This window comes from Takifugu rubripes, unplaced genomic scaffold (assembly GCF_901000725.2).
Source record: "Takifugu rubripes unplaced genomic scaffold, fTakRub1.2, whole genome shotgun sequence".
In the NCBI taxonomy this organism is placed as follows: domain Eukaryota; kingdom Metazoa; phylum Chordata; class Actinopteri; order Tetraodontiformes; family Tetraodontidae; genus Takifugu; species Takifugu rubripes.
Genome location: NW_021821633.1, coordinates 794,405 through 808,560, shown reverse-complemented (window position 1 = coordinate 808,560; position 14,156 = coordinate 794,405). Strand labels below are relative to the sequence as shown.

At 52.7% G+C, this 14,156-nt stretch overlaps 1 pseudogene; it reads right to left on the bottom strand.

Moving 5' to 3' along the window:
- Nucleotides 1-14,156, bottom strand: part of LOC115248342 (Golgi-specific brefeldin A-resistance guanine nucleotide exchange factor 1-like) — a 60,308-nt pseudogene that overhangs the window by 40,166 nt on the left and 5,986 nt on the right.

Sequence of the window (14,156 nt, the reverse complement as noted above, 5' to 3'; positions counted from 1 at the left end):
TTCTGCACACGCAAGGCTGCGCCCATCCAATCGGACTGGCATCACGGCCATGGAATGCTGAAGTCCACATTTTTCCCATTCAGCAAGGAAAAACGGCCTTTCAGAGCCAATCAGCTAGAAATGTTGCTTTGTTTTTATTTTTGACTGAACTTCCTGGAACCTATTATGGAGCTGTCAGGGATGTATATTTAGCTATGGCAACACGGGCCTCCGAGCCCCCTTGCGCCACTGGTCATGTCACCTCTGATAAACAGAAAAACAATTGGCTAGCCCTTTTGTCACGTTTAAAGAACATGGCGTGGGTATTATGTTGGTGGCTCAAAGCAGCAAATACGTGAGTAGCAAAGGCCCAAACATGAACGAAGACATGTGGGAACCAATGGTGGACTAAGAAATGAACTATGGCATGCTAACATCAAAGAGAAATGAGAGGTACAGCATTAGCCTTATTAAACACCAGCTGATGAGGCACCTTCCATTTCCTGTATTGGGGTATCGGCCAGTATCGGCCAGTATCGGCCAGTCACCCACAGGGGTGTACCTACCTTCACCCACATGGAGCTGGGATGGTTCCAACACCCTCCCCGTGACCCCAAAAGGGATGAAGCGCTCAAGAAAATGGAATGAAGACAAGGGGGTTAACAAAAAGAAGCTCTGCCTGAGAAGTTTACCCCCGACAACATTCTCAAAAACTTAAACAGATTTGAACGAGCTTTTTTCCCCAGAAATTTGCTCATGGACCAAGGAAGATCTCACAAACTGTTGGTGATGTTCCTGATTATGGAGGGACGCTGGTTTGGGACATCAACGTGTGCTCAACAGGTGTGTGACGACATGTGGGCTGCTTGGCTGCCAGAGTGGCCCCTTTCTAGCTTATCGATATCGAAGTGATTCAAAAGGTGTTTCCTCAAGAGATGGAGATCAAATAAAAACTCAGACAATCTGTGTACAGCACACGAGAGTCATCTGGCTTCAAGGCTGCCTGTGCACGTTCCAGAGCCAGAGTGGCCTGAATCACAAAGACCACCCTGGAGTCCACTTCACCAGGGGGTACCAAGGACGGCGCCGTGTCTGGGACTTCAACAGGAAGGTTGAGGTTGGACTTGGTTATGATGGGTAACATAAGGTGACTCCAATAATACGCACATCGCTCAGTGAGCTCACCTGACATCCATGTGCTAATACGTTCAGCTATTACTAGCTAGCTTTAGTTTATGCTAGCGTGCCACGAGATGAGTGCCACACACACTCACATTGACATTAACATTGTTGCTAAGGGTTTTTATTTTTCATGTAATAAGAACTGCTTTCTGTGGAAAAATACCAGTGTAATAGAACCACTGGTACTGGCAAGTGAGGGTATTGATATTGGAACTGGTGTCAGCATTTTTAATGATACACAATCGTAGACATCCAAAATAGATAAAGATAAAGCCAGTCTTGTATGCTAGGAGAGAAGACAGAGAGCAACTTAGCTGGACCTCAACTTCCCAAATAACCCTAAACTTAAAACCACACCTTAATCTCCAAACAGCCCCTTGGGTCTGGGATGTCTTCACTTTGATAGTAAAATTGCTATTTTGGTATTACATAAAGTATGTAGCCTGTACCAGAACACACACACACACACACACACACACACACACATACACATACACATACACACCTACACCTACACCTACACCTACACACACACACACACACACACACACACACACACACACACACACACACACACACACAATGCTTGTTGGTTTCTATGGTGCGTTCAGGTAGCCTATTTAACCAGTGGAGCCAGTATGAGGGGCAGTGCTGTTGGCTTTAGGGGATCCGTGCTCTGAGCCCTGGATTAGTCTGACCTATACTTGACAGGAACAGCCACACCCACTAGTTGGTAGCTTGGGTGTCGAGCTCTACCCACCCACACCACCAGCATCACTTCACACAATAAACATGACCACAACCCTCAAAGGCTTTCAAGCCACGTTCATATATAGAATACATGTATCTTATGTTATAACACCATCGTTCATATATAGAATACACGTATCTTATGTTATAACACCATTCCTAAAGGATGAGGTTCAAACTGAGTGTTCATCTTGAAGGTGGTTACACACACACACACATAAATGTGTGTATGCATGCACACATACACACTGTGTAGAGAGATGGATAATATGATATCTACATCATTTTAATATGACTATTTTCTCACGTCAGAACAACATCGGTTCAAAACAAAATGGAAGTCTCGTCTCCTCTGAGCCATCTTAGATCCCTTCCAGGGTCACGGGGAGGGTGCTGGATCCTATCCCAGCTGCATACGGGTGAAGGTAGAAGACATCATCACATCAAGGGTTTTCCTTCAGTTCCAGTTCTAGAAGACTTCATCACATCAAGGGTTTTCCTTCAGTTCCAGTTCTAGAAGACTTCATCACATCAAGGGTTTTCCTTCAGTTCCAGTTCTAGAAGACTTCATCACATCAAGGGTTTTCCTTCAGTTCCAGTTCTAGAAGACTTCATCACATCAAGGGTTTTCCTTCAGTTCCAGTTCTAGAAGACGTCATCACATCAAGGGTTTTCCTTCAGTTCCAGTTCTAGAAGACGTCATCACATCAAGGGTTTTCCTTCAGTTCCAGTTCTAGAAGACTTCATCACATCAAGGGTTTTCCTTCAGTTCCAGTTCTAGAAGACTTCATCACATCAGGGGTTTTCCTTCAGTTCCAGTTCTAGAAGACGTCATCACATCAAGGGTTTTCCTTCAGTTCCAGTTCTAGAAGACTTCATCACATCAAGGGTTTTCCTTCAGTTCCAGTTCTAGAAGACGTCATCACATCAAGGGTTTTCCTTCAGTTCCAGTTCTAGAAGACATCATCACATCAAGGGTTTTCCTTCAGTTCCAGTTCTAGAAGACGTCATCACATCAAGGGTTTTCCTTCAGTTCCAGTTCTAGAAGACGTCATCACATCAAGGGTTTTCCTTCAGTTCCAGTTTTCCTTGGGGTCATTTCTTTCCTCACTAGAACCCCAAACACCACTGTGGTTTTCAACTAAAAGTCCAGAACCAAAAGAGCAGGGGGGCGGTGACCAGCCGGGGTACGTGGGTATGTATGTATATATATGTATATATATATATATATATATATCATATCAGGGGGTCTATTTTCCCTTCAGAGCGATCAGCACCTTGAGGTGTGCGGTTGTTAGCATGTTTTTGGTCAGCTGCACGGGGCCACCCGGGCCTGCCTGTCTCCCGCCCCTGTCAGCAGGTCGGTCTTAGCTCAAATTTGTTACCAGCGCCACTGATCCCAGCCTATTTAAGAAGAGGAGCCTCAACAGCTTGACGCACGACTCCAGCATGTGTCACCTTTTACGTTCAATTCCTGCACAACAAAATGGAGCCGTTGGTCTCACCCCAGCGGCAGCAAGCAGGAGGCCCGTCCTCGAGGCCCGGGGTCATCAACCCAGTGCCACCAGGCCCGGCTGCTGTTCTGCCCTACCCTGGGGGTAAAAAGGACACTGCTGGCTGCCTGGCAGGACACACCACCGTGCTAGCTGGCAGGCCGTGTAGGGCTGGGTTGAAGACCTTCCAACAACCCGTTACAAGATGCTACCGCCCCACAAATGTTGACGGGACAAGGATCCATCATTCTCTCCCTCTCTCTGACACCACACCCACAATACGAGTACGCACACAAACATAGGACACTCCCAAATGGTGCAGAGGAACAATATCTGACTGTGCGTGACCCCACAACTCTGCATCAGCACCAGAGAGCACGTGTGTATCCATGAGAGTCCCAGGCTGGCACCAAAGGACAGTCCAGTGCTAAGCTAATTGGATATGTGTATCACAACCTCTGCTCACAGCACCTTTATGGAGCATGAAACAACGAGCTGCTGCCGAGTGTGTGGGGGTGTGGGGGGGGGGGGGAGTGTGTGTGTGTGGGGGGGGGGGGGGGGGTGTGTGGGGGGGTGAGTCTGTGTGTGTGTAGGGGTGTGTGTGAGTCTGTGTGGGGGGGGAGTCTGTGTGTGTGTGGGGGGGGAGTGTGTGTGTGTGTGTGGGGGGGTGTGTGTGTGTGTGTGTGTGGGGGGGGGAGTGTGTGTGTGTGGGGGGGGGGTGAGTCTGTGTGTGTGTGGGGGGTGGGGGTGTGGGTCTGTGGGGGGGGGTGAGTCTGTGGGTGTGTGGGTGTGTGTGGGGGGGGTGAGTGAGTCTGTCTCTGTGTGTGTGGGTGTGTGTCTGTGTGAGTCTGTGTGTGTGGATGTGTGTCTATGTGTGTGTCTGTGTGCATCTGCATGCATGTGTGTGTCTATGTGTGTGTCTGTGTGCATCTGCATGCATGTGTGTGTCTGCGTGTGTCTATGTGTGTGCATGTGTATGTCTATGTGTGTGTCTGTGTGCATCTGCATGCATGTGTCTATGTGTGTCAGTGTGCGTCTGCATGCATGTGTGTGTCTGCGTGTGTGTGTGTCTATGTGCATCTGCATGCATGTGTGTGTCTGCGTGCGTGTGTGTGTCTGTGTGCATCTGCATGCATGTGTGTGTCTGCGTGTGTGTGTCTGTGTGCATCTGCATGCATGTGTGTGTCTGCGTGTGTGTGTCTGTGTGCATCTGCATGCATGTGTGTGTCTGCGTGTGTGTGTCTGTGTGCATCTGCATGCATGTGTGTGTCTGCGTGTGTGTGTCTGTGTGCATCTGCATGCATGTGTGTGTCTGCGTGTGTGTGTCTGTGTGCATCTGCATGCATGCGTGTGTCTGCGCGTGTCTGTGTGTGTGTGTGTGTGTGTGTGTGTGTGTGCGTGCTGAGCGGTTTATTAGCCCCGTCCATCAAGCCAGCTGGATTGTGGCTGCTCCACCGGAGGCTTAAGAGCTGAGCAGCGCAGCAGCAGGACGGAGCCTCTGAGCAATACTAACGCACCAGTATTTTTAGCACAATAAATCTTCCCTTCACGACCAACACTTGTGGAATGTGGGTTTACACCCCGATATTCCTCCACAGTCGACATCTAAACATCCCAATGCTTTTAGAAATGCTTTTATTACCATTATTAAGTCATATATACGAGTATCGTATAGTACCGTATAGTATCGGATCGTATAGTATAGTACTGTATAGTACCGTATAGTATCGGATCGTATAGTATAGTACTGTATAGTACCGTATAGTATCGGATCGTATAGTACTGTATAGTATCGTATAGTATAGTATCGTATAGTATCATATATTGTATTGTATCGTATAGTATCATATCGTATCGTATAGTATCATATCGTATAGTATAGCATTGTATAGTATCGTATCGTAGAGTGATTAAGTCTGCACTGCTAACGTGTCATTAGAAGCTTCAGCTTTCGTCTCTGATGACAGATTAGTGAGGACAAGCTAAAAATATCCACGTGCATGAATCTCCTTCATGTCAACAGATTCCCATAATCACTAACTTTGTCTTTCATAGGAGGCTGAACGTGGAGCCGCGCTCATTGACACTTTGAAGACCCACACTTGACACCTTCAGACCGCGTGGTGGACCAACAATAGCAGCGTGTGTCATGCATCAGCACTCTGCAGCTACGGATGTCAACACATGCACCCTTTCTGGAGCAGGGCCTCAGGCTGCCCTGGTCCCAGACTGTAGAGGAACACGGCCCTGGTCCTCTGGTCCCAGACTGTAGAGGAACACGGCCCTGGTCCTCTGGTCCCAGACTGTAGAGGAACAGGGCCCTGGTCCTCTGGTCCCAGACTGTAGAGGAACACGGCCCTGGTCCTCTGGTCCCAGACTGTAGAGGAACACGGCCCTGGTCCTCTGGTCCCAGACTGTAGAGGAACAGGGCCCTGGTCCTCTGGTCCCAGACTGTAGAGGAACAGGGCCCTGGTCCTCTGGTCCCAGACTGTAGAGGAACAGGGCCCTGGTCCTCTGGTCCCAGACTGTAGAGGAACACGGCCCTGGTCCTCTGGTCCCAGACTGTAGAGGAACAGGGCCCTGGTCCTCTGGTCCCAGACTGTAGAGGAACACGGCCCTGGTCCTCTGGTCCCAGACTGTAGAGGAACACGGCCCTGGTCCTCTGGTCCCAGACTGTAGAGGAACACGGCCCTGGTCCTCTGGTCCCAGACTGTAGAGGAACAGGGCCCTGGTCCTCTGGTCCCAGACTGTAGAGGAACACGGCCCTGGTCCTCTGGTCCCAGACTGTAGAGGAACACGGCCCTGGTCCTCTGGTCCCAGACTGTAGAGGAACAGGGCCCTGGTCCTCTGGTCCCAGACTGTAGAGGAACAGGGCCCTGGTCCTCTGGTCCCAGACTGTAGAGGAACAGGGCCCTGGTCCTCTGGTCCCAGACTGTAGAGGAACACGGCCCTGGTCCTCTGGTCCCAGACTGTAGAGGAACAGGGCCCTGGTCCTCTGGTCCCAGACTGTAGAGGAACAGGGCCCTGGTCCTCTGGTCCCAGACTGTAGAGGAACAGGGCCCTGGTCCTCTGGTCCCAGACTGTAGAGGAACACGGCCCTGGTCCTCTGGTCCCAGACTGTAGAGGAACAGGGCCCTGGTCCTCTGGTCCCAGACTGTAGAGGAACAGGGCCCTGGTCCTCTGGTCCCAGACTGTAGAGGAACACGGCCCTGGTCCTCTGGTCCCAGACTGTAGAGGAACACGGCCCTGGTCCTCTGGTCCCAGACTGTAGAGGAACACGGCCCTGGTCCTCTGGTCCCAGACTGTAGAGGAACACGGCCCTGGTCCTCTGGTCCCAGACTGTAGAGGAACACGGCCCTGGTCCTCTGGTCCCAGACTGTAGAGGAACACGGCCCTGGTCCTCTGGTCCCAGACTGTAGAGGAACACGGCCCTGGTCCTCTGGTCCCAGACTGTAGAGGAACACAGCCCTGGTCCTCTACAATCTGAGGGAAGAGGGAGCTAGCATGTCTCCGTGAGTTCGCTGAACACCTTTCAAACATGGTTTTTACAGACGTGTTAACATGCCACATGTTCTAGCTCGCCTGTCGTCACGGTGACAAGGCCGTGTTGGAAGAGTACCAGGACGTGGTGGTAGCAGCCATTAAGTGCTAATGCTAACACAATATCAGCAGGTGTTTGACGCTAAAAAGGCTAAACCGTGACGACAAAGTGATGCTGGACAGCCTTTCTCTCTCATTGAAGCAGGTTTTCCAGGTGAAACTGGTCTGTCAAGGCCGTGCATTGTGATTTTAAACGACTTAAATTGTGATTTTAATTCTTATGTTCATTACCTCCGAGTCGTTTGCTGCCGTTTTTGTTTACAGCAAATGACTACGTGCCTTAGCTAAGTCATTTAAAGCCTAGCAATTGGATGTAAATCTATATAAAAGCCTCTTAACGAGGCCTTCAGAAGCCCCTCCTTGTGGTCTGGTGCAGCAGGTCCACCTGCTTCTTCATGTCGTGCCTACTCTTCCTGCCCATAAACCCCAATCCTTGGCAGCATCCTCTGCAGTCTCCAGCACCAAACCCTGTGCTTGGTCCCGGTCTGAGCCAGACCCCCCACCAAAGCTCCACCCTCCCAGCCTGATTAATAACCCTCTGCTGGGACTCTCCATCCACTCAGCACATTGTTGAGAGGCTCGGAATCAGGATAACAGTTGCACCCCCTTCACACTGGACTTAAGCCTTGCCTGTCAGTTCCTGGTTAGGACACTTAACTGGCCAGATTTACAGCTCCCACCAAAGCTAGGTGGCGGCCTGCGGGAGGGGGGGCCTTGTCCATGGACCACTGGGACGTTTGGAACTGAGAGCCCAGGCCTGGAACGCTGTCACATCTTGGGCCTCCAATAACAGGACACTATTGATGTTCACTGCATTATATATCAGTAACACCTCCACCCCAACCTTTAAAACCTAAATACTCACTTTTCTCTAAATGTTTAGTGTTCAACCCTTCACGGGTCGCCAGCCAGATGAAGAACTTAGCCTCTGTGGTGCTTCATGCTATGAGACACCGGGGCAACTGGTTGGACATGTGAAGCGTGTCTGGGGGCGGACCGTCCCTCAGAGCACCTTCACCAGTATTAGCATGACTCGGCGACATGGATCATGACTCTGCACCGAGCTCGGCATGTGCCAGCGGCCTCCAGCAGCCCCAGACCAATATATGTGTGAAGATCACGTAACATGAGGAGAAGGGGGGGTTGTGGGGTGCAGAGGGGGAATAACTGACCCGCTGTGGAGGGCCTGGCTTGTGACCCCCAGAGGCCCATCATGCTCTTCAAGAAAAACCACAGCTGGGGCCTAAAACAACACAGACGCTGCCTTGACCCTAAGGCAGCCCGTCAGCTGTGGCCCAGTGGAGGAGCACCCGAACCCTCACCCACCCTCCAGGAGCTGTGACCTGAATCTGAGCCCGATCGGCTGCCCGGAACCTGCAGGGAGGTTCAGGCCTGACTCGGGGCTACTCAGGCGATTCTGTCTCTGACCCTGATTCCAAATGATGATTCTACTGCTCCAGAGCGAGCTGGTGCCACAGCCGGCGGGTCCGGATCGCCCAGCCGGCGGGTTCCGATCGCCCAGCCGGCGCCACAGCCGGCGGGTCCGGATCAGGAAGTGAGGGACGCTGCATCCAGCTCCAAACAGCTGGACGTTTGAGCGTGAGCAGCAACCGTGGCAACAGAACCAGAGGTGTTCAAGGTGACCTGCTGTCGGCACTTTTAGGTTCAAAACAAAGCCGCCGCTGCCGCCGGTGCTGGCGTGCACTAGTGTTCACCTCCTCCGGTGACGGCGCTGCTCTCGCCGTCTCGTGCTCAGGACCGGCCTGGATCAACCAGTGGTCACCTGTGTGGCGTCTCTGTCTGACCCACTAATAGAGGTAAAGGTGACTGAAACAGGTGCCTCAGCCTTTACAGGAGCCTTTTGATGAACAACCACGTAATTAGTATTAGCCGCTCAGACTTGATATGATTATTGGATCCAATGAGAGAGGTTCTTTGGGTTGGGGTGAGGCAGGTCAACTGTGGGATCATGTTCTCTCCAGTTGTTCTGCAAACACAGGCTCGTTCCTCCCGTTATCTCCAGCTGCTGCTGTGCTGCTGATTGGAGCCAATTAGAGGTGTGCTGCTGAATTTCATTCCAGTTTGGATAAAGAGGAGAAGGCTGTCGGTCAACGACCGCACTGCCTTTATGTCTGGGGGCTGCAGGAGCTTTAAACCTGCAGGGGTATGAATAGAAATGAAGGGATTTAGGAGCAGCATTTCTTCAACACACCTGTCAAAGAGCTCAGCGTCCGTGCAACAAAGAGGCTTCAGGAGAGAACGTGCACGGAGAGAAGAGATGTGAGAAGCTCAGGCTCCATGGCTGCTGCAGCCGGTGGAACTCAACTAGCTGTGTGCGTCTCTGGGGAGCAACACAACAGCAACACAACAGCAACAGAGCGCTGCGTGCTCCTCTAATGAAACTGTGCAGGTCAGCCAGGAGATGGAAGAAGCTCCGACACCCAAACCAGCTCCTCCAGAAGCTCCAACACCCAAACCAGCTCCTCCGGAAGCTCCGACACCCAAACCAGCTCCTCCGGAAGCTCCGACACCCAAACCAGCTCCTCCAGAAGCTCTGACACCCAAACCAGCTCCTCCAGAAGCTCCAACACCCAAACCAGCTCCTGCAGAAGCTCCGACACCCAAACCAGCTCCTGCAGAAGCTCCGACACCCAAACCAGCTCCTCCGGAAGCTCTGACACCCAAACCAGCTCCTGCAGAAGCTCCGACACCCAAACCAGCTCCTGCAGAAGCTCCGACACCCAAACCAGCTCCTCCAGAAGCTCCGACACCCAAACCAGCTCCTGCAGAAGCTCCGACACCCAAACCAGCTCCTCTGGAAGCTCCGACACCCAAACCAGCTCCTGCAGAAGCTCCGACACCCAAACCAGCTCCTCCGGAAGCTCTGACTCCCAAACTAGCTCCTCCAGAAGCTCCTACATCCAGACCACTCCTGAAATGACTCCAGCACGTTTTGGGATGTGACACTAAAGTAAGCTATGAAAGGACAAAAACAGTGGAAACCATCGTTGGTGCACTTCTGGGCGGTCTGATTCCAATGGGGGGGGGGGGGGGGGCAGCTACAAACAAGAGAAATATGGACTCATCAAGATGCCCCTGTGGTGCACGTCACCGTGCTCCGTGCCCTCACAGCTCTCTACACTGACATGAAGACTTTCAAAAGAGGCGTTTATGAGAGCAGAGTGCAGAGACAAACTGAACTCTAGCAACCAGAAAGATCAAAGCAGAACGTGGACAACAAAGCAGAGGTGGAGATGGAGGGAGGGATGAAGGTAAAACCAGCCAGGGACATGAGCAAAGCAGGAGTAGATCCCTGGCCAAAGCCAACCACCCCTCTGGCTGCTCCTGCACTGGCTGCTCAGGCTGAGGCGTCTCAACATGTGGCCTGTCATGGATCCAGCTCCTGGAGCCGGAGAGGAGAAAGAGCTGGAGAAAATTCCTTGCTTTAAGAAAGAAGACAACACTTCCTTTCCCAGAACAATTTATCTCTCTGCTTGACAAGACTCCCTTCTATATTTACACAGCTAAAACTGCAGATGATATACTCCCAGCTGCACTACTCTGTAACCAGGGCTCACATGCTCCTGTCAATCATGCTAGTGACAACAGAACACAGACGACGGGTTGGGAGGGAGAAGGGAAAGAACACGGTCAAAGAAAGGACAGAAGATTCTGGAACTGCAGACAACTGCTGGAAGGGAGGAGCAGCTACAGTAGCAGCTACAGCACCAGCTACAGCTACAGTAGCAGCTACAGCACCAGCTACAGCTACAGTAGCAGCTACAGCACCAGCTACAGTAGCAGCAGCTACAGCACCAGCTACAGCTACAGTAGCAGCTACAGCACCAGCTACAGCTACAGTAGCAGCTACAGCACCAGCTACAGCTACAGTAGCAGCTACAGCACCAGCTACAGCTACAGTAGCAGCTACAGCACCAGCTACAGCTACAGTAGCAGCTACAGCACCAGCTACAGTAGCAGCAGCTACAGTAGCAGCAGCTACAGCAGCAGCAGCTACAGTAGCAGCAGCTACAGCACCAGCTACAGCTACAGTAGCAGCAGCGACAGCAGCAGCAGCTACAGCTACAGTAGCAGCTACAGCAGCAGCTACAGCTACAGTAGCAGCAGCTAGAGCACCAGCTACAGCTACAGTAGCAGCAGCTACAGTAGCAGCAGCGACAGCAGCAGCTACAGTAGCAGCTACAGCACCAGCTACAGCTACAGTAGCAGCTACAGCACCAGCTACAGCAGCAGCAGCTACAGTAGCAGCAGCTACAGCAGCAGCAGCTACAGTAGCAGCAGCTACAGCTACAGTAGCAGCAGCGACAGCAGCAGCAGCTACAGTAGCAGCAGCTACAGCACCAGCTACAGCTACAGTAGCAGCTACAGCACCAGCTACAGTAGCAGCAGCTACAGTAGCAGCAGCTACAGCAGCAGCAGCTACAGTAGCAGCAGCTACAGCTACAGTAGCAGCAGCGACAGCAGCAGCAGCTACAGTAGCAGCAGCTACAGCACCAGCTACAGCTACAGTAGCAGCAGCGACAGCAGCAGCAGCTACAGCTACAGTAGCAGCTACAGCAGCAGCTACAGCTACAGTAGCAGCAGCTAGAGCACCAGCTACAGCTACAGTAGCAGCAGCTACAGTAGCAGCAGCTACAGTAGCAGCAGCGACAGCAGCAGCTACAGCTACAGCAGCAGCAGCTACAGCAGCAGCAGCTAGAGCAGCAGCAGCTACAGCAGCAGCTACAGCTGCAGCAGCAGCTACAGCTGCAGCAGCAACAGCTGCAGCAGCTACAGCTGCAGCAGCTACAGCAGCAGCAGCTACAGCAGCAGCAGCTACAGTAGCAGCAGCGACAGCAGCAGCTACAGTTACAGCAGCGACAGCAGCAGCTACAGTTACAGCAGCAGCAGCTACAGCAGCAGCTACAGCTACAGTAGCAGCTACAGCAGCAGCTACAGCAGCAGCAGCTACAGTAGCAGCAGCGACAGCAGCAGCTACAGTTACAGCAGCGACAGCAGCAGCTACAGTTACAGCAGCAGCAGCAGCAGCTACAGCAGCAGCTACAGCTACAGTAGCAGCTACAGCAGCAGCTACAGCTACAGTAGCAGCTACAGCAGCAGCTACAGCAGCAGCAGCTACAGCAGCAGCAGCTACAGCAGCAGCAGCAGCAGCTACAGTTACAGCAGCAGCAGCAGCTACAGCTACAGTAGCAGCTACAGCAGCAGCAGCTACAGCAGCAGCAGCAGCTACAGCAGCAGCTACAGCAGCAGCAGCAGCTACAGCAGCAGCTACTACAGCAGCTACAGCAGCAGCAGCTACAGCAGCAGCAGCTGCTACAGCAGCAGCTACAGCTACAGTAGCAGCTACAGCAGCAGCTACTACAGCAGCTACAGCAGCAGCAGCAGCTACAGCAGCAGCAGCAGCTACAGCAGCAGCTGCTACAGCAGCAGCTACTACAGCAGCTACAGCAGCAGCTGCTACAGCAGCAGCAGCTGCTACAGCAGCAGCATTAGTAACATTAGCAGCAGCATTAGCAGCATTAGCATTAGCAGCAGCACAGCCCACCCACAGTGTACAGTACACAGCAGCACCTTTCCACCAAGCAGCCTGTGGTGTCCAGCACCAGCCCAGCTGGCTGGACCAGCCTGTCCAACAAAAGTTATTTTGAACGGCACTTTTACGTTCTTCATGAAAATCAAACATGAGCATTTGAGGAAAGGAGTCACAAGAGAAGCCAGAGGCAGAGTCGGGGGAACCAATGTGAGACCCCCCCAGCCAGCAGCACCTGTCCATCTGAGGCAGAGGAACTCCCCGAGGACGGAGGCCGTGGCGGGAGCTGAACTGGGGCTCCAACGATGGCGTTCCTGCAGATGCTCAGGAAGTTGTAACCACTGAGCTGTAGGACCTGCCAACCCTCCCAATGTGGAGGACCTGAAGGCCACGGAGGAGGTCCCTCTCCAGGGTTCCTGCTAGATGCCCACAGTTGGATTCATGCTGCAGATATGGCAGGAAGGCCTCATATGTCTGTCACAGCTGGACCGCTGATGGAGCACAGCTGGCTCTCCCTGCAGGACTGCAGCTACAGACGCGAGGACTGCAGCTACAGACGCGAGGGCTGCAGCTACAGACGCGAGGACTGCAGCTACAGACGCGAGGACTGCAGCTACAGACGCGAGGACTGCAGCTACAGACGCGAGGACTCCAGCTACAGACGCGGGGACTGCAGCTACAGACGCGAGGACTCCAGCTACAGACGCGAGGACTGCAGCTACAGACGCGGGGACTGCAGCTACAGACGCGGGGACTGCAGCTACAGACGCGAGGACTGCAGCTACAGACGCGAGGACTGCAGCTACAGACGCGGGGACTGCAGCTACAGACGCGGGGACTCCAGCTACAGACACGAGGACTGCAGCTACAGACGCGAGGACTCCAGCTACAGACGCGAGGACTGCAGCAACAGACGCGAGGACTGCAGCTACAGACGCGGGGACTGCAGCTACAGACGCGGGGACTGCAGCTACAGACATGAGGACTGCAGCTACAGACATGAGGACACCAGACCTGGAGGACTGCAACTACAGACATGAGGACTGCAGCTCTAGACATGAGGACTGCAGCTACAGACATGAGGACACCAGACCTGGAGGACTGCAACTACAGACATGAGGACTGCAGCTACAGACATGAGGACTGCAGCTACAGACATGAGGACACCAGACCTGGAGGACTGCAACTACAGACATGAGGACTGCAGCTCCAGACATGAGGACTGCAACTACAGACATGAGGACTGCAGCTCCAGACATGAGGACTGCAGCCACCCCTGCTGCTGTCTGTAGGTGAACGTACCTTTAATGTTGTTGAGCACCTCCTTTAGTTGAGCAAAGCTGTTCAGCAGGGGGTCTTGCTCTTCATCCTGGGCAGGTGGAGAAGACACAAGCGTCACAGAAATGTGGCCAACACAGACTTGGAGGTCTCTTGACTGACTCTACACCTGCTCCTCCAGGAAGTGTTAGCAGCAGGACACAGGTGCAACACAAGGCTCTTGTTCACTTCAACAACACATTCATTGATGGAGCAGGTTGCTCCTGTTGCCCTGATCTTTCAGGAATGCCACAATTACTTGGACATTGCATCACCTGCGTATT